At 41.3% G+C, this 19204-nt stretch overlaps 1 long non-coding RNA gene across 1 annotated transcript; it reads left to right on the plus strand.

The window, feature by feature from the left end:
* The first annotated feature begins 823 nt into the window (after window positions 1-823).
* Window positions 824-16030, plus strand: LOC124178171. Its single transcript, XR_006869758.1, has 3 exons — window positions 824-972; window positions 14052-14133; window positions 15671-16030. It is a non-coding gene; the product is annotated as an uncharacterized LOC124178171 (long non-coding RNA).
* Window positions 16031-19204: the final 3174 nt, after the last annotated feature.

Consider the following 19204-nt stretch of genomic DNA (forward strand, 5'->3'; position numbering starts at 1 on the left):
GAGTTAAGCGGGATATTCTTGCATATCGTAACCAGTTTCTCGTAAGTTGGCTCCCCTGCCTTGCAGACGAAAATAAACCGCCGTGTTATTCGCCGACCAACAGAGTTCAATTGTTTTGCGCACGTTAATTCGATCGCTCAGCTTGCTACGTTTCACAGCTTCGGTGTTTCCTTCGCTCGTCTTTCAAATATTTGCAAACGATCCAACCCTTCCTTTCACTCGCATAACAAACAAGCCTACCCAACTTACTTCCACCGTTATGTTCCTCCCTGGAAGACTTTTTCACGCCTCCACCTCCCTTTGCGTCGTCTCATCGCGCCAGTGACTGTTGCAACGCGATTCTACTATCACGTTGTAATCGGTAAAAGCAGTGAATTTGAAGTTCGAGTCACCCTCGCACGTCTACAGAATTTTTTCGTTTCGGCACAAAGGTAAAAAAGAAAATTTACAATCGTTTTTATAAACAATATTCATCCCATTATTGAAGTGTATAAAAATATTTCCCCCTACCAAACTCTAATCATGCATATTGCGAACAAATTTTGGTTCAACATTTGTGCAGTTCCCTCGTACCTTCCACCCACCGATCAATCAAGCGAGAAAATGTTCATCCTTCTAGGGTACCCTGTGTCCTTAATTAAGATCCTTCCTCATACTTGGCCGGGTCTTCAACCCTTCGCAAATCGGCACAGCGAGTGTTGGAAGTCGAACGGCGAGATGGCAGGTCGATCAACACCAAGGACTCTAACTTCGTAAATCGGTATATATCGACGTGTATAGTTGCGTTCGTCTCAGTCGCGTAGTGGAAGGTCCGTACGCGGGTTCGTTCGATTGATGGTTTGATCGTGCTGGTCGAGCCGGGTCGCCAGCCTGTTATAAATTACCTTGCTCGTCGGGGTCGATACACGAACACGCAGATTCGCCGGTTGGATTCCTTGAATGAGGCAGTGGCTGGTTGGAGATTCCTCGGCAGTAAGTATTATTTTCCACCTCTCGTTCTTTCTTCACACCGTTTCTCTTTTTTCCCTTCCCCTGCTCGCTTTCACTTTGCTTTCACTTCTATTTTTATTATCAATATCATTTTTATTTCTATTTTCTTTCTCGTTTTCTTGCCAACGACGTCAGTCACGTCGGGCGGGCCGAAATTCTAGCAGCTTTTTCAGGTAATAGCCAAGCGTCTGGCGGACGTGTCGTCGATTCTCCCCTCCAATACCGAATTTGTGCTTCGTCGCGTACATAAGCCGCGTACGACGATCTAAGATTGCCAAATCGTGCGTTTATTTTATCCTACACTGTATTATGTTTTCAGCTATATACTCCTTCCTTTCAACTTTGTACGACAATTTTTATTCAAATTCTTGTCAATCTACGTCTGATGAATACCAATCGGATATTTTTTTCCTTGAAATAAGTTGATACATGCAGTATTATTAGCCAAATGGTTTACACGTAAAACGGGATTCGATTTTATCGATTAAAAACGTCTCCGAAGCTTCTGAAATTGGTGAAAAATAGCAAGATTACTAAACAGTTATTCTTGAAATTCAAACGATTCTATTCCATCTCGGTGAAAATGCAAAATAATTAAACGGTTTTGATCCATTCTCTTTTATTAGTCATGTTTGACGTTATACGTCGTTGATTTAATTTGTCGTCAAATAACAAAACTAATATCTGCTACCAAAATTACTTTATTAAACTTTGCTGTAGAAAAGAAACAAAAATTTTTCGCGGTACTCTTCATCACTTTACAAACCAATTCACTTAATGAAATTACAACATGTAACATCAAGTATGATCAAAATCTTTCGTCGGTTTGCCGTCAATATTCTCTTATTTTCGTAAAGCGGTTTCTTTATGTTTCATAAAATTATTACCCTTTGCATTCTTTTATTCTTTTTATAACAATTTGTACAAAATTTTCTACAAACGTCACACGAACTGGGTCAGAGTCAATACTTATCTCATATCACTACAGCTGATGAAAAGTAAAAAAAAAAAAACTTGAGCGTGGGTACTCAAGTTGTTCTTGCAGTACGTAGAATTTAATTCAGTGTTCATCGAGGTGTTCATCGACGGTCAGTCTATTTCCCTCCCAAGAACCAAGTGAACTCGTATTTCCAATAAATCCGGTTCAACTGCATTGCTTCATTTCCAACAGGGCATCTATTTAACGGTACCTACCAATTGCACGGTTGAATTAAACGGGTCAGTGAGCGTAGTGTGAATCCATCTCTAGATTAGGTATCACGTTTATTGTGATGTACAAGAGGCTTCATCTGTCTCTGATACATCCTCGCCAGAGACACTCACCTATTGTAAATCGTACGGACAACGGAAATGAGTTTGTGACAGCAGCGAAAGGCAAACTGAAGTACCGCGGACGGATATTGGCATGATTACAATTACAAATCGTTTGGAAGAGACAGGTCAATCAGTCCCCCGTTCCTTATTCTCGCGGTACCAGCCTCTTCTTCCTTTTATCCGGTACACGTCTGTAAGCATACAACTCGCTTTTGCCAGATATTTTACACGTGGCAGATCGTCAAGGCTGAAGAACGATACTTTTTGCGCTACGTAGGCGTGAATGTGGTTTTACGGTTCGTATTGCGAGTGTGAAATCCCATTTTACTCACCGGTATTTTTAGAATGAAACAGGACTTAAATTCCCCGAATCATTGTCTCTTGCACTCATAGTTCGTGTCAGGGTAATTCTGAGAATTGTCAGTTCAATTTATAGCCAGAAGGTGGCACGAAGGGCGTAGTTTGAAATTACTTGGTTGCTTATTTCCCAGCGCATTCCCTCACCAGTCGTCGACTGGTACGGATATCTGTCGGATTTGTAAATCACATAACCGAATTCAGGTAATTTTTTTGTTCATTCGAAAACCTTTCTGTGGCGAAACAAGACGTTTATATCATCATTGGTTTAATAAATATGAATAAATATATTTTTTGACAATAAATTATTATTCCGCTCCCCCGACCCGCAATTACGCGACATTCCTGCCATTTTCTGCAATTTTTTTACAATATTGTTTGCATCGCGAGCGTATTGTTTTACACCCTCATGCGATCGCGCCGATCACTTGGGATGTAAAACCGTGTTTTACGTGCTAGATGCAAAAGCTACTATTGCACAACGCGAGCATGTTTTACGCGTTTTTCAATCCGTGTTTTTCGCATAGAAAGTACCGGTTTCCACGACGGTCAAGTGAGTCTGCGAACGCGCATGCGCGAAGTACGCAAAACACTACTTTTACCCTCAATTTGAGGCGTGGTGAAAAAACGCGTTACATATAACTGTCGTTACATAAAGAATCCTGTGCAACAAGGCCTCTCCGCCTCACAGTAGACAGTATCCTGAATTGCTTTCAATCCTTCAGCTGAGATCTCAAGTAATTCGAAGGAATTTAAAGTACTTATTTTCACTTACTGTAATTACTTTTACACTTACGACGATATGTGGTGTCAAAATTTCCACTGTCAGACACATGTCTCTGACTAAAAAATGGCTGAATCGTTAATTAACTCTGTCCCATTACTACGTATAAAATCGGCTCGATGATTAACTTGGAAAATTGTAAAAGTCAAATGGCATGGAAGTAAAAAAAAATCAAACACCGGCGTTATTTCCTCGTTTACAAATCGAACACCCGACGCATCGTAAATTCCTGATAATAATTAGCGGACACGAGTAATGCCTCTTAATTCCGACGGACACCATGATTTTCGGTGTCCGGTGCGTCGCTTGGTGGCCGTCGACCAAAGGCAATATCGTAATCTGCATTTACCCCGCACGGCAGAGCCTACCTGTTTATGAATAATTCCGGATTTGTAACCGGCGATATATCGGCTCCATCGGTGTACGTGAGTTTAACTTTTCACCGAGTCGCTGAGTGCGTTTGCATGTTTCTACTGACACCGATGGACGTGCCGATAACTGCACCCTGAAACTGCACATCGGACAATCCCCTTCGTTTCACTTGCATGGGTATGCTTTCATTCCTGTAGTTGTTTAGATACAGACAACTTTCACTAACTATAGCACCCGGAATTCTTCTCCATTCTTACCTTTTCATTCTCTTTTTTTGCTGACGATTCGTTCTTCCTTCAACCGAATTGCTACCCTTCAGCCAACATGCGTCCAATAAACGTCAAAACGTCCTTCGGTCACCCGGTGAAAAGCTGAGAGACGCGACAAAGCAGCTTCTTTAAATTTTCCCAACACCGGCGGGGTGATTTGAACGTTACGTTAGCCCTCGTTGGAAAGGAATTCTCAATATTGTAAGCCAACAGCGACATCAGGTTATTTCCAAAATTGTGTCCCGTCGAGGTTAAATCTATTTCAAATATCTTGCAATGAATTGGCGAAAGTATGTGCTGATGATTAATGTTACCCGTCTTGCAGATGCTTTTTCTCTTCATTTCGCAGCTGCTATCGTGTGAAAATAATTCGCTCAATTTTTTCAATTTTGAATGCATGATCATCTTCTTGAATACAGAATTACACTTCATCTACTATACAAGCATTGTCTTTTACGGTGGTGCTGACTGTACGAGAGTGATAGAGTTTAAGTTTTAACGAGCTCACGTCGACTCACATGCCTGAAAAAATTTACAAGCTTATGTTGAATTTGCTTCAACAAAGTTTAATTTTTCTACCGTATTGAAGTGTCGTGTACATTCAAAAACGTGGTTCAGGTATACATAATCTGATCATAAAAGTTACACGGAAAAAAAGATTACACGGAATAACTGTTCGTTAGGTACAACTGATAAGCAAGTCGCGTGAAAGCTGCTAAGAACGGTTGTGACGCTTATATTATACAACAAATTGAAGGAATTAAACCATGAATTTGAATTACATACAAAAACTTTATAGTTGTTGATAACAACGTTGGGAGATTGCATTACTTAGATCAAATGTGGTCCCAACGCGACAAAAATATAGGTCGTTCAATTTGATGAAACAAGACATGAAACATTAGTTTTTTTTTACTGAAGAATAAAATCACTTCAAACTTTTAAAAATTACAGATTTTGCAATTACGCTTGTGTAATAGCTACGAAAAAAAAATTGAGGTAATAATAAAAACAATTTTTCGAAGTCTTCGCGAATAAAAAATCCTATGTTTTTCCAAATTTAGAAGCAGCTTTATCGCTCCGAGAAGGAAGAAATTATAAAATTATAAAAAGAACACAGAATACGTTGTACAAAGAAATTGTTTGTTGAATTTTATAAGAAATATTGTTTATCTCATTGTGATGAAATGTTGGTTTTTGTCATTATTGTTATGCTAATTCTTATGCAAAAATACTGTACGCGATGAAAGGAAGTGAAAGTGATTTTTAGTTTCAACACACATGAAAGCATAACGTTTACCAGAAACATCCGATGCATCTGAAATAAAGGTTTTTTTGTTTTTTGCAGTTCCGTACAATCATTCTTGATGCACGAAAATCCTTAAAAAGTATCAATTTTCGGTCAACCATAACCCCTCCCAATATTCCATATTGAATTGCCGTCAAAATTTTTGAAACGACGCGTAGGCGGGCAGCTGCATGAAAGCCTTCGGTACCAAAGAGGGGATGGCATTAAGTAACGTACGTGACGAAGCGTGATGCGCGATGAGGAAGGGAAGAGGAAATGAAATAGAAGAAAATAGCGCTTCGTGATATTCGAATGAGTCCCGTCTAATTGGTCGGATCGTAACCCAGGGTAATGAGGTTGAGCTTCTCTCCAGGCTGTTACGAAGGGGATGCAGCGGGCTCACAGAGTCGGTATTCACACGACCCAGCAGGATTTTATCGAGATTAGGAATACAAAAAGTACCGCAGGAATTGGGTAAGCGCGGTGCTGGCGTACCTGAAGCGTTAATGCGGGTTCCTGCCAGATCTCAGCCGTGCTGACCATTCAAGTTTTTATCCTGCAGCGTGTTTTTTGTTTTGCAACATTTTTTTCACGGCTCTCCGCAACGGTTGGCAACATATTTTATACAAAAGCCCCTTCATACTGGGCTCCATAAGCAGTAAAAATCCGAGCCTTCTATAATATCGCGGAGCTTCGCGTGTTTAACATTAAAAAAAAAAAAACGGACGTTGATAATTTGTTTGACCGGTGTTTTTAGCGGTGGTGCCTTTTTCTTCTACTTCTGCTTTATCCTTTTATTTCAGTCTTATCTTTTTGTTGTCAATTAATTGCGTTACTCTCGCTCTACGAACGATACAACGTCTAATTAGACGCGAGGTTGTATAATAATTCTCGTTGAGCGAGGAATTTTATTTTTATTCTCATTTTCTTTCACGATTTTTTAACTTTCTCTTTTTGTAATTAGCTCCGTAACTTCCGAGGATACGACTGACGATTTCACTTTATTCCCACCGTAGCGGAAGGTGATTGTGTACTTATCGGCTGCCTAACGATCCGGCAATTAATTTTCTCACAAATGAAATATTTGAATCTCTTCAACGCCTGAAACGAATCGATAAGTAGCTTGAATCGGGAAGAAAATCCCCATCACGCGCTTACGCCTTGGCGTGACAAATGTTGTTTAATTCCCAGTTATTATCTAAGATCTCCTCGGAAAGCCGTTTGCCGTAAACTCATCGGCTCGCTAAGCGTGAGCAGTTAAACAATAATTATCCGATATCTCGAAGTTGGCTCAGGGAATGCAAAATTTCACGAAGGCTAAATTTTCACCCTCTGATTAGCATTCCGAATCTATTGTACGCAGCGGTGTGTAATAAGCATTGTGAGTACAGAGCACGAGATCTTAACGAATTAGGATACCACCCAGTTTTCGGTACGTTTTTACTCTCAGCTCACCTAGAAACGAGGATAATACTGTGAAATACGAAGGTCAAGTTGATTACGAACCAAAGTATAGCCGTTGAAAAATGTAGTCTTACACCTGTATAGTAGAATATTAACTTTTAACATTGACTCCCAACGATACTTTGTCACCGAAACAACCTCAACTATAAAATTCCCACTCAAATTCTCATAAAAATTCAGTAATATTCGGTGAATTGCAAGGCTGTTCAAAATTCTTCAGAAGAAATCAGATCAGTCGTAAGAACCGTTGACAGAAATAAGGTTTTCCTGCAAAACTCCGTTACATATAGTATGGAGTGTTTTCATGCCGGCTCAATAATTGACTTTTTTTAATCGTCATACGCTTATCTGGATCGAATAAAAAAATCTTAATTTTGGACGAAAAGTCAAATTTCAACTTCAATCGGTCGCTACTTTGTTGGAAAAAAGCATTCGAAACCGTGCCGAAGAGAAATAAACTATACAAGCATACTATTTAAAAATTTTGAAGTAAATCGGTTCAGCCATTATTGACATATCACAGGCACCGCAGGACATGTCACTGATCGAAATGGTTGACCGTATTGTCAATGAAAATCCTGCCTATCAATTGATTCTAATAAAAAAAATATGTAAACGAAGTTCGATCGACATGCTCTTCAAAAAAAAAACCACGATCGAATCGTAGTATTGAGTATCGATCTAGGTATAAGTTCCCGAAATTCACTCCCTTTTTGAGCCTTCTACACTCGTATACCCCCTTTAAAGAACTACGCAGTCTAGTCTAGCGCATGGGTCATCATTCTATACGAGTAATTCTTATCGCGATAAGAATCGTCGTTCTCCTTGAGGTAGACACGGATGTTACAGGCAAATGGCAAATACCGCGAGTAACCAGTCCCCGATGGGTAACCAGGGTAAGCCTTCTACGTTTACGAGACTTTTTTAAAGCCCGTCTCACTCAAGAGGCGAACCACTCGACGGGGGTATTAAGGCATTGTAGAGGCGATACCCATTGTAACCAGGATAAATCGCCTTATCTCCATCCTTTCCTTATCCCGTTCGAACCCTTCGGACACCCCGCTATCATATTTCACCCACTCAGCCGTTATACCTGGCTACACGAGACCCGAGAAACAGCGGACATGGGGAGCCGGCAGTGTCAGGAACATTACTTAATTACAAATTAATAATTAAAACCTGCCAACCCTGGCTTGATCCAAATTGATATCGAGGAGGGGGGGAGGACTTATAAATTATAATAAAACGTTCCGGGTGCCTGCAGGAGCGGGTCACGAGCCTACAGGGAAAGCGGGCGAGCAAGGGGCGCGAATCCTGGCGGGTGGGCTTAAGCAGAGACGAGTTTGAAAAGCGGGCTAATGGTACCCCGAGTTTCGTAGCACCGATGCGATGGTGCGGGGTGAACCTGGCACTTTATACACAATACCCCCTACCCATTGCTCTCCGCCACCCCCGCCCCCCAATTCCATTCCCATCGCAGCCGTTCACGATCGTTCCATTTGCCTCCTTCCTCCATACACCTTCACCTCTTTGCACCCCTTTCGCAGGGCTGCGGGTCATGGGGGGTGGAGGGAAAGTGAGCGGGGCGTGTCATAACCTGGAAATTTACCGAAGGATCGAAGGATAATAAACGGCTGATATATTGCGAAATAACTTCTGCCGTATTACTGCGACCGATTAATTTTACCCGTCCGGTGAATCAGCACCTGCAGCTGTATATTTTTTTCCGTTCACCACTGAACTTGGATCGTACGTTATAGATATGTGTATAATACTTCTTCCCTTATCTTATTCCTTTTTCTTTACTCTTTGTCTCCGTTCCTCTTTCGTTTTGGTCGCTTTTTTCTCCGCGCCCCGAGGCTCTAGAATTTGTTCGCAGGTATCCCAATGCGGTACCCACATACTTATATTCCTGCTACCATTTCGCTCACGATTCGCTCTCGCCGTTTTTCGCCCCCTCTCGCAACGCCTTAGCATCACATGGCCAACGCCCATAGTCGTTGGAACTAACGTTACCAAGTGGTGGCTGTTCTCAAAAATTACTACTACTCGTTGCACGGTTACTGGGGGAAAAAAAAATGGAATCTTCAAGTCTCGTCTCGGGGGAAATGCTGCTCGAAAACATGTCTGTGCGATACAGCGGATCCTGCGTTTTGTTTGTGCACACGTAAGTGACAATGAGTTAAAGACGAATCGGTCGCAACGCACCGACTGATTGACAAGTCCGGAAAAGAGAAACGAACGTTTGAAATATATCACAACCCTTTGGAGTTGACGTACAAATAGACAATTTCACACATTAACAAACTGCACTTACCTTCCATTTGGTTACTAAAGAAAATATTTGGGCGCGTTATATGTGCTGGGGTCTTGGCTGATATCAGAGAACGCGATGTGGTGATTCGTCGACCGAAGGAGAACCAGCTCGGTTTCGCAGCGCGAGAGAAAACATTTGGACATTCCGAGGGCCGGGAGGACCGAGTCGAGGCTATTGTTCCCATGATGCTACGTGCAACTTGGCAAGGATTAAAGGAACGCGGGAGATAGAGGACCGCGGGGGCCTGTAACCACTAAACTAGACGCCTAATAGTTCCCTACGCCTGCCCACGGACAATAGCCCGTGGTGACTGTTGCCCGAGTACGAGTCCACCAGGAGTCCTGGAGATTTCTGGGCTTTCCCGTCCCCCGTCGCGGAGGAAACCTCTATACGTCACTCGTGGGCGGAGAGGTGGAGGGGAAAAATTTAGGGATGAATGGGAGGTCTGCGCAAAGATTCCGAGAGAGACTCTTGTGCCGTTGCAGACAAACGCAGATGCATGGCTTATGGGAGAAATACTCGTACGTGTGACTCTTTCAGTTGCTGAAAGGTATAGTGATTTTATCAATATTTAACAGGACAGTATAATTCTAGTGCGGTTTTACACGTAAATAGCACTTGTAGGGAAAGTACCCGAGATGTAGGTCACATCGACAATTTCCTTAATTCTGTCATATGTTGTAAGTACGTCATAAAATATTGAACGTGAGATTTTCTTACGTGTCTATTCAGGTGATCAACGGGTGAAAACTACCCCTAAAGCTTAGCCCCAACTATATATTTTTTGCTGTTTTTCGATGGTAACGCAACATTTTTGGATCAAACCAGTTGCTCTGTAAAACTGTTCAGGGTTATGTCATTATGAATCTCAAGTACTCGAAAATACATTTTTATTATGAACTGGTGTTGTTAGGATTTGAATTATATTACGGGCAAATGGAAGGATCACTAAATTGATCGTGTTTTCACTGACATTGCGAATAAGATGAAACCTGCCAAGTGGCAAGAGCACATCGTTTAAGTAACCAGCGACGCGAACAGATGATTGAGAATAAAATTGGCCGTCCGATGTAAGCAGGTTAATGGCCAATTTTAAAAGGATTTAAAGCTTGCACACGTGCAACTGAACTGATTCGAAGTTATAACGACGCACGGTATGACGGACCTGTCGTTATCAGGAAGGATCACGAAAAGAACCGCGTCGGATCAGGATGGGCCGCAGGAAGGACCAAAAGGGATCACAGTTTGGAGGGATAATCCTGGCTTGCTGAAGAACTCGGTGAGAAAGTTATTGGAAGGCAAGGAGGACACCTTGGCTGAGTCAAGATTAAAGGGTAACGGACACGTCAAGATGCATTGACCTCGGCAGCTAGAGGGACTGCAAATCGTTGTGTGTATACGGGTATAAACATCACGCCAAGAAAATGCGGTATACCAAACGAATTTAATCACCAAAGTTTTGAAAACCGGTAAATTATAGCCTGGGCTGGTTTCGCGAGTTCGACGCCTGCGCGAAAGGTTGAAGGATATCTTCTTCTTCTTCTTCTTCTTTCTTCACTTGCAATCAACGGAACTTGAAATCCCTTGGCCGCGTCGGACGGCGGAAGAGATAATTAATTCTAAGAGTGAGTGTCGAGAGGAAATGGGCAGAAGAAGAATGAATGAATTGCTCGGGGGTCTCTCTGTTCTTTTTGCTAATTATACAGAAAAGGAGCTTTTGATCTCCGCGGTGCGGATGTAGAATCGTCTTTATAAATTCGACCCCGAGCGATCAAAACGCCTGTTTTTATCGTTTCACGCCCCCCTCTCCTCATCCCCTTATCCCTGCCACTTTATGCCGCCCAAGAAACAACCCCGCGCCCATAAATCCATCCGTATCCATGCCGAAGCTTCGCGCTCCCGGACGCGCCAATCGCAGATCGCAATCGGGAATCTGCATCCGAACTGCTCGTGCCTTTCCAACAAATTGAACGGTTGCATGGGCGGAATAAAGCCTCCGCTGAAAACGGAGAATCGCGTTGCAGCGTCGGAACGCCGAACTGAACGGAACGGACCGGAACAGATCGGAACGGGGAATTCCCGGCCTCATACTCTCCGGCAGCGCAGCGGCCTGCCAGAACAGAGAACTAGAGCCGAGTCGGAGTCGGAGTCAGAGTCAGACCGGGTGTTAATTACATCAGTGTGTGCTGGCACGTTGCCCGCCAACAGCGTAGCGTAGAACGCAAGGACACGGAGGGACGTGAGTTGAAAAGGGAGGGAAAATCCGTGGAACGAAGACGCGAGGCTATGCCGATCGATGAGGGGTTTGGTACTCTGCTGGCATGCTGCCCATCCTATATCGTCTTCGCGATAACTTTCGGCTTTTTACCCCCTTGTACCCGATATACTCAGAGGTATACAGGAATGTATATAATATTGTACAATATATTTCAGGCATTGAATGAGTATTTGCTGCTTCGGTGTTGGAAGTAGATTATAAATTGCGTCGAGGCGAAATTGTTTTCTTTTTTTTGTCTTTTGTTCACAGTTATTGCCACGTTTTTCGAATCGAGGTCACGTTGTTGTACCACCCTTGTTCTAATTTTGCGTAATTATAGTTTACCGTTGGTGTCGGCTATTTCAAAAAACGGGAGTGGTGAAAAAAACCATGAAACATGATAATTTAGAATGACATATCCCCGTATAGATAGACGTCAGGATAATTATACTGTGAAATTGGAACTCATAAATACGAGCATCGACAATTCTCTGAAACGTTTATTCGGTAATCGATTACAGTTTAGGAAAAATTTGCCTGCAGTGATACCGGATTTTTGCACGTTAAAAAAAATCAGTTATTTGGTTGCAACATGAAATATGAGTTCGCACGAGTACCGCAGGTGACCACTAGATGTCGCAGCATGCTTTCACCATTCCCGCGTCAAGAGTAGCTTGAGAGATTCGGTAAGACTGGGCATAGAGTATCATTTAACTGTTGTAATGTCAGTACTTGAACAGTAAACAGTATCAATTCGAACACGCTCAATGAATATGAATAGCGAACAAAACGTTAAACCCACTGTGTATTTTAATAGAGTTGTGTATTGTGCAAAAATTAATGATTTTCATTAATGTGCTCGTACTTTAAAACTTCAGGATAGTTGCAATAACGCTTAATTTGAATTATTCCAACAAGAAGCTTTCAATGAAGAAAAACAGCTAGACTATTGCTGCTAGTGCTGTTATTATAAAAAAAAAAGAAATGTTAAATGGTACTTAAAAACGTGCAAACTAGTGTATCTTCAGCAGCTAAGAATGGTTAGTGTCATCTATTTTATTCATCCCCCCGTCTAAGAATTCATCTGACGAGTATACTTATAGAACATTGACTTCCTACCGTGAGACAAATCTCGAAAACTACCATATGACCAAAAAAGTCAGTTGATTTCAGGATGAAACTAAGGTTAATGGTATTGAATTTGATTAAATGACATTCTCTTCACCCGAATGAAAATGAAAACCTTGAATTGAATAGCAAAATCTGGGTTGTTATTAGTTTCACAACGATAACATTGTCGCAATGCTTTCTCAACACCAGAATCATACCATTTTGTTAATTTGTATGAATTACGGCTTACTTCATTTGGGAATGTATTCTTTATAAATCGTCTGGGATAAATTTTTGGGAACATCTATTTGTTGATTGTCAACAACTTGATTTTAATTTATAATAACCAATCATGATCGTTGCGCAAAATGTTATTTAGACTAATTAACGAGCTGGATGAAAACCTCATTTCAGAGAATACTGTACGTAGAATTCGTTTATGAAATAAATGAGCGGAAATTCATTATAATTGAACGAACGATTCACTTTGACATCACAAAATTCATCCAATAATATAATCTCTTTGAAACCGTTGGTTTTTCGGAGCAGAACTTTTTTGGTTCAAAATCACTATTATTTCATTCGTTTTATGTACCATGTAGAAGTATCGTTTCCATAAAATTCAACCGAATACCCTCCATTGCACGGTTGGAATAGCTTGCACATTTTTATCGGAACCGTAAAATCAAAATGAATGTCAAGAAATTTCACTAATCACAGGTTTTCTGGGTACAAGTGCAAAAGCGCGGGTCGAACAATTATGTCGAAACCAAATTTCTTTACGCAATAAATTAGGCAGAAGATAACTCACGAACTGTAAAATTAGCCGTATGTATAATAAACCGAATCAAACAAGAGTCCTCATTAAATTCGTGCCGTAGACGAAATTGAAGCAATGATGTTTCGGGCCAAGTATTTCTTATGTACATTGCAATGAAAGAAAAACAGAATTTTCAGCTAATCAATAATTTCCAAATTTTCATTTATCATAAAAATAGCCATTCCATTCGCATGTTAAACACTGCGAACAAGCATTGAATATATTTTGCAATTTTGTCCCCGATGCGAGGTTAAGGAGAAAATAATAATAAAATATAATCATTAATTAAATCCATTCCATCGCTGTGGCGCAAATTTCTGGAATTATCACGGTGAATTTATAATTTTTTTGTGAATGAAAATCGTCAACTTGCTCGCGAGGTCGGCATGATTATCCTGTAACGGTATAAACAACCTATGGGATTATAATGAAAATTATCAAGGACAATCAAGTATTAAAAGCGATCTTTATCGTCCAACAAATGAAACGTTGGAAGCAAGTAAGTCTTGTAGTAAGTTAACTGTTGAATCAACGAGGTGTAAACTTCTCGAAAATGTATGTTACGTTGAAAAATTTCAGTTAAATTGGTCTGATAGTGTGAAAATTTGTTTGAATGACATGAATCCTATTCACTGCCGTTATAAAATTGTTCCCTGGAGATTCGTGTGCAACTAAAAATTAATTCGCCTCTGACATGAAATTTTTCCAGGTCTTCCAAAGGTGTCTCGATGCTGTCCTCGCCAACTTTGAACCCTGGGAATAATTCGGTTGAGCTGTTAACCAGCAAATTCGTAAGTATTCCAGCGCATGAACATTATAAATATATGAAACATCAAGATAAGCTTGAAGTTATTTCATTAATCCGTGAGTCATGAATAAAAATTCGACTCATTCATATTCATGCCTGCTCGTCGTACGGTGTCCCTTGGCACGCACACGCACCTCGAGCCGAACCGAAGCTTGGTATAATAACCCGAAACCACCCCGCGTCTCGGCCGACGTCATACATTACACGGAGAAGTAGAACCGGCGGCGGTGTTTAAGCAGCGCGGATCCGAGCTAATTTTAAGTAATTGCCTCTAATTGCTTTCGAAATAATTATTAAATTTTGCCCTGTTACGCGCCCCGCCATTGTCTCGGAATCCTTGCCGCCTGCATGTTCCGCCCTTGCGATGTAAACGAATTAAGATCTACTCTGCGAGTCCTTACAGCGCGCGTCTTTAACCCCACGAAAACTGGACCAGCCCCCCGTTTCCCAGCGATCTCGATGCTAGAATAAACTTTCGGGAACTTGGGACGCCGAAGTTGGTAGAAATAAAAAAAAAAAAAAAGCAAAGATGCGAAAGGGAAAAAAGAGAACATTTCTTTTGTCCTTACACGCTAACGAGGGAGGGAAAAAGATTTGTGGAGGAAGGTTTAAGGCTTAATGTTTAAGGTTTGCTCGTAGCTTAGAGCAGATCCAACTTTTCTGCGGGCCCCTTTTATATATATATATACATATATATACACGTACTACCTTCTCGCTAACTCCACGGACTCTCGCTCGAATACCTTTCTTCAATTAAGCCTAACTTTTAAGGCAGATTAGAGGGCTGGCCGCGGAAACAAACGGCGATGAAATTCGGGCCCGGGGGGTCCTTTTTCTTCTTCCTTTCCTTTGTTTTCGGGAAACAATTACCCGGATCAGCTGCACTCTGAACGATTGGAATCAACAATAATGAAAAGTTCTCAGCCTCGGCTATACCGATCAACCACAGTAGCTGCTTGTACGTTTGGTATACAGGATCTAATCATCTCTTATGCCGGAGGGTTGTTTTTTTACGACTTTGATAAGAGTTTTGATGATGAAATTCGTCAGTTTTTAAAGTTCAGTACATATTTTTTTTCATCTACATATCGTACCAACATTCCAATATTAATACCGATAAAAGTGAACAAAAAATTCAGCAGGTTCTTACAGATGAATAAAGTCGGTCAATATTGTCAATTTTTCTTGCTTTTATTTTCCGTTGAAACCAAGAAATATTGGCTAGTACTAGTAGAACGGATACTCATAATGCAGCTCCTGAAATGTCATACATTTTCATTGTAATATCATTGTGATATTTTGAATTCAAGATTTAATTTTCCGCCACTGTTAATAAACGTGAAACATAATTAAAAATTTGTCTGTTCGTCGTTTATATCACGGTACCAATGCCAAAAGGGCGTATAATTTTTTTTTTACATTGACAATCGATCGGTAGAGTTAATATTGACGTATAAATAAGTATAAGCCCTTTTGGCATTGGCACCGCGAATTTTTTCCATGTTATGAATTTTTCCTAGATTTGAACATTCAAATAAATGTGAAAGACTAATTGAAAGCATTCACACCGCACAGCAAACAGAAGAGTTGATCTACCGGTAAAATTCGCTGAAAACGGAACCTTCGCAATTCCGAGTCTCCCGAGACCTGATCGAGTTTCTCTACATTTGTGCCACAAGTGGTTTTCCTGCAAATCCCATGGACTTGAAAGTATATCAACGCACGAAACGCGATGTGATACAAGGTGTCGAATGGAAAGAAGAGAAGGCAGGGCTATGGAACGTACCCGACGGACGGACGGAGAGTAACGAGACGAATCGAAGCGTAAAAACGAGCTCTGCAACGGACAACGAAACTGAGGAATGAAAAATCTGGAAGGTCAAGAGGTGAGTGTAATTTTCATCCAGCTACATTGCTTGTACGCGTTGATTGAGCGCTGCTCTTAATTATAACACCCTAAATTATACTCCCTTGAATTCCAACTTCCTGAGTGACATCCTGTCCTTGGCGTAGTCTCGCTGTGTACTTCCACGTGGCTTAAACGACTTTTGTAACACCCCGCCCCTCCTCACCCCACCACAACCCCCCGCCTGCCGAAAATGTTAGTCGAAATTGTTTCGCGCTCACGCGGTTCAACCGTCGGAAATTCATTTCTTGAGATGAGTGAAAGGATTTCTCGACCCGACAAAGCGTTGTACTATTTCGGAGGGGGCCGTATAACTCTCGACTGTAGCTCAAATCTAACATCACGTGAAATAATTAGTTCGTTCCAAATTACGGAATTCGGGTCGCCATGCCGACTCAACAATTTATTTCACTCTCTCTCTGAACTTGATTTGAAAACAAGTATTATTACAGAAATTCACTCCGCGCCAGAAAAAATTATACTATTCATCTCGTTGCGTAAGCTCTTCTTTCTCCTCTTGATATCACGGCGATGTCCAACTTGTACGCAATAAACAATAGACTTTGGGAAATAGAGTGAACATTTTTCGTTCATCTCTTACATCGGATACAAGTTTTTCACGGTTCTCTCAACGAAGACTAGTGCCTCGTATTTGTTGGACGTAATTGTACCTACTTTTACTACTGAATTGGAAGTAATTTGTTAGAAAAACTACCACCTTCACGCTCCATTAAAGTGTGTTACTCTACCGAATCGTCAGAATTCTTCGTTGTGTTAAACATCGATCAAAAAATTGTCTGGAAGTTCCAGAATAAATGAAATGTAAGTTCACGGAGTGTCGGTAATATAACAATGGATCGAATAACGAAATATCTAACTCTGTAAATACTAAACGAGAATTCATAGAATCCTATAACGCTGACAATGACACAATGATTTTCATTTTAGTCCTCGTTATAATATTTTTGAAGCAAACCTAAGATGAAACGTCTCCAGAACTTAATAATTATTTTAAAGTTATACAGCAATTTTATGGCGTTTTTCAAACTCCAAAAAACCCTTCAACGATTAAATGCGAATTGTCAGAGCGATGACGCGACTCGCATAAAGTCACAACGATAATGAACTTACCCGACACAGGAAACCCGTGACACAGTGTTCGTCGTCGATAGAACCTTTCCCACCCATCCCAAAAGTATGAAAACGTATCAATTTCATAGAGCAAAGCACCTAATAAGGTATATTGCACTTACGATACCCGATACGGACCCCGACCGTAATAAGTATACATTGCAAATGGTATTTGAAGAGGCATACACGTATATCGGACCGTATTTGCAGGGCAATCAATCACCCTCAGCGATCGCGCGAAGAAGTCGTCTCGGTGTTAAGACAGGGTCTCTGAATCGTGCAGGCGAAATATATTTATTGCGAAGAAGTGTATATTTTTCCGCGAGGTAGCAATAACTCCCGTGTGTGATATACAGCCGGCTATATTTCCCCCCTCCGGCGGGGGTGCGGAATCGGTTGGAGAGAATCTGGCGATGTGTGCACGCGTGCCTCTGATATACTTGGGTGTGTGGGCGCCAAAAAGACCCTGTCGCATGTAGGAGAGACGGGGGTTGAAAGTGTGAGAACGAAGGAAAAGAAGCCTATCAGGGCGGGTCCCCGAACCGCAAGTGGACTCCTCAGATAAGCAAGGCAAAGCGCCTTACCCTGAAAATGAATTTCGCACACACGTCTAACCGTGGAAGCCTCGAGGAGACGTGACGCGACGGGGTCAGTATAAGGCAGAGGTCAGAGATCGGCCTTTTGGGGGCCCGGATCCCCCCCGATAATCCCGGCCTACCTCGCACAATCAGCACTCCATTTTTCTCGTTTAATTCCCGTCTGCACGGGGAGGGCTCACTTGATATCTCGAAGGGGAACGGGATGCAGGGAATCGGGTAAGACAACCGTAAGCCGGAGCTTACGTCCCAAAACAGGCACGTCAACAATTTCAGGTACCTTAAGCCTTTCGTTGGTTCCTTCATTTCACGCAACGCCGACCAATTATCCGCCCCGCAGACATAGATTTACATTATGCTGCCAGGGAGCAGCGTTCAACCCCTCTTTCTCTCTCTCTCTCTCTCTCTCTTTGCCACCATGCCCATGTTTTCGGTCGCAAACCGCGCGTGCTAAGCGACTTGGTCACACCGGGACAAACCGACCGTTTTTAATGAGCGTCGGATTCTATGTTCGGTTAAGGCTTGGCCAGACTATGAAAGGCTCTAGAAATCAATCCCAACTATCTTTGCGACCTACGTACTTGGGTGCCCATCGAATCGCCGAAAGATGCGAAAATTGGGGTGCGATAACTAACTTGTGACGTTTTGGAACACCTTGATCAATCAACACGAGACTGACGTAACGCGCGAAATTACTTTTGTTTACCCTTATCATGGAGCCCGTCGGGCAAACATAGGTAATTTTTTCGATAAATATGCAACTTAACACGCTGCATTAATAATAGACGATAATACAAAGTTTTCCGATTTACTTCTGAAAATAATTGGTTTCTTTTATTGTTAATGCAGTCTGAATCGAAAATTATGTATTACTTGGTAGAATTATGAAGCCACCCATCTCGAATATTTCTGCGTAACGAAATAAACATAATTTTAGAAAATTTACATAGCTCCTTTGAAACCGGTCAATATTGTTTCATGGTTATTACTAATTCTTGAAGCTCCATAAATTTACTACCGTGAATGTACAGTCATCTTACAGTTATAAAAATATTTCATTAAAATTGTAAGAAAAAGATCATGGTATTCTGAAAGAACTACACGTACCAATAATATAAATTTCTCACAGTGCGTCATGAAATTAGACAGATGAGTTGAAAACAGACAATTTCGGACTAATTCGAAACAGTAAACGAACATATCGAACTTGGTTAACAATCACTTCTAGCAGTACGGCTAAGGCTTATTTTCGTAAATGTTATAACTAATTGCAAATTTATACTTCCAAATTAGAGACTTAGAGTACATATATCAAAGCTGCTGATTGAAAAGTCTAAAGAGTTTTGAGCAGAAAAAAAATGAAAAAATTCTAGGTGGTGACTAAAGCTTTGAAAGCCGGAGAAAAAAATCACTCAAGTTAG

The sequence above is a fragment of the Neodiprion fabricii genome, chromosome 3 (assembly GCF_021155785.1).
Source record: "Neodiprion fabricii isolate iyNeoFabr1 chromosome 3, iyNeoFabr1.1, whole genome shotgun sequence".
NCBI classification, from domain to species: domain Eukaryota; kingdom Metazoa; phylum Arthropoda; class Insecta; order Hymenoptera; family Diprionidae; genus Neodiprion; species Neodiprion fabricii.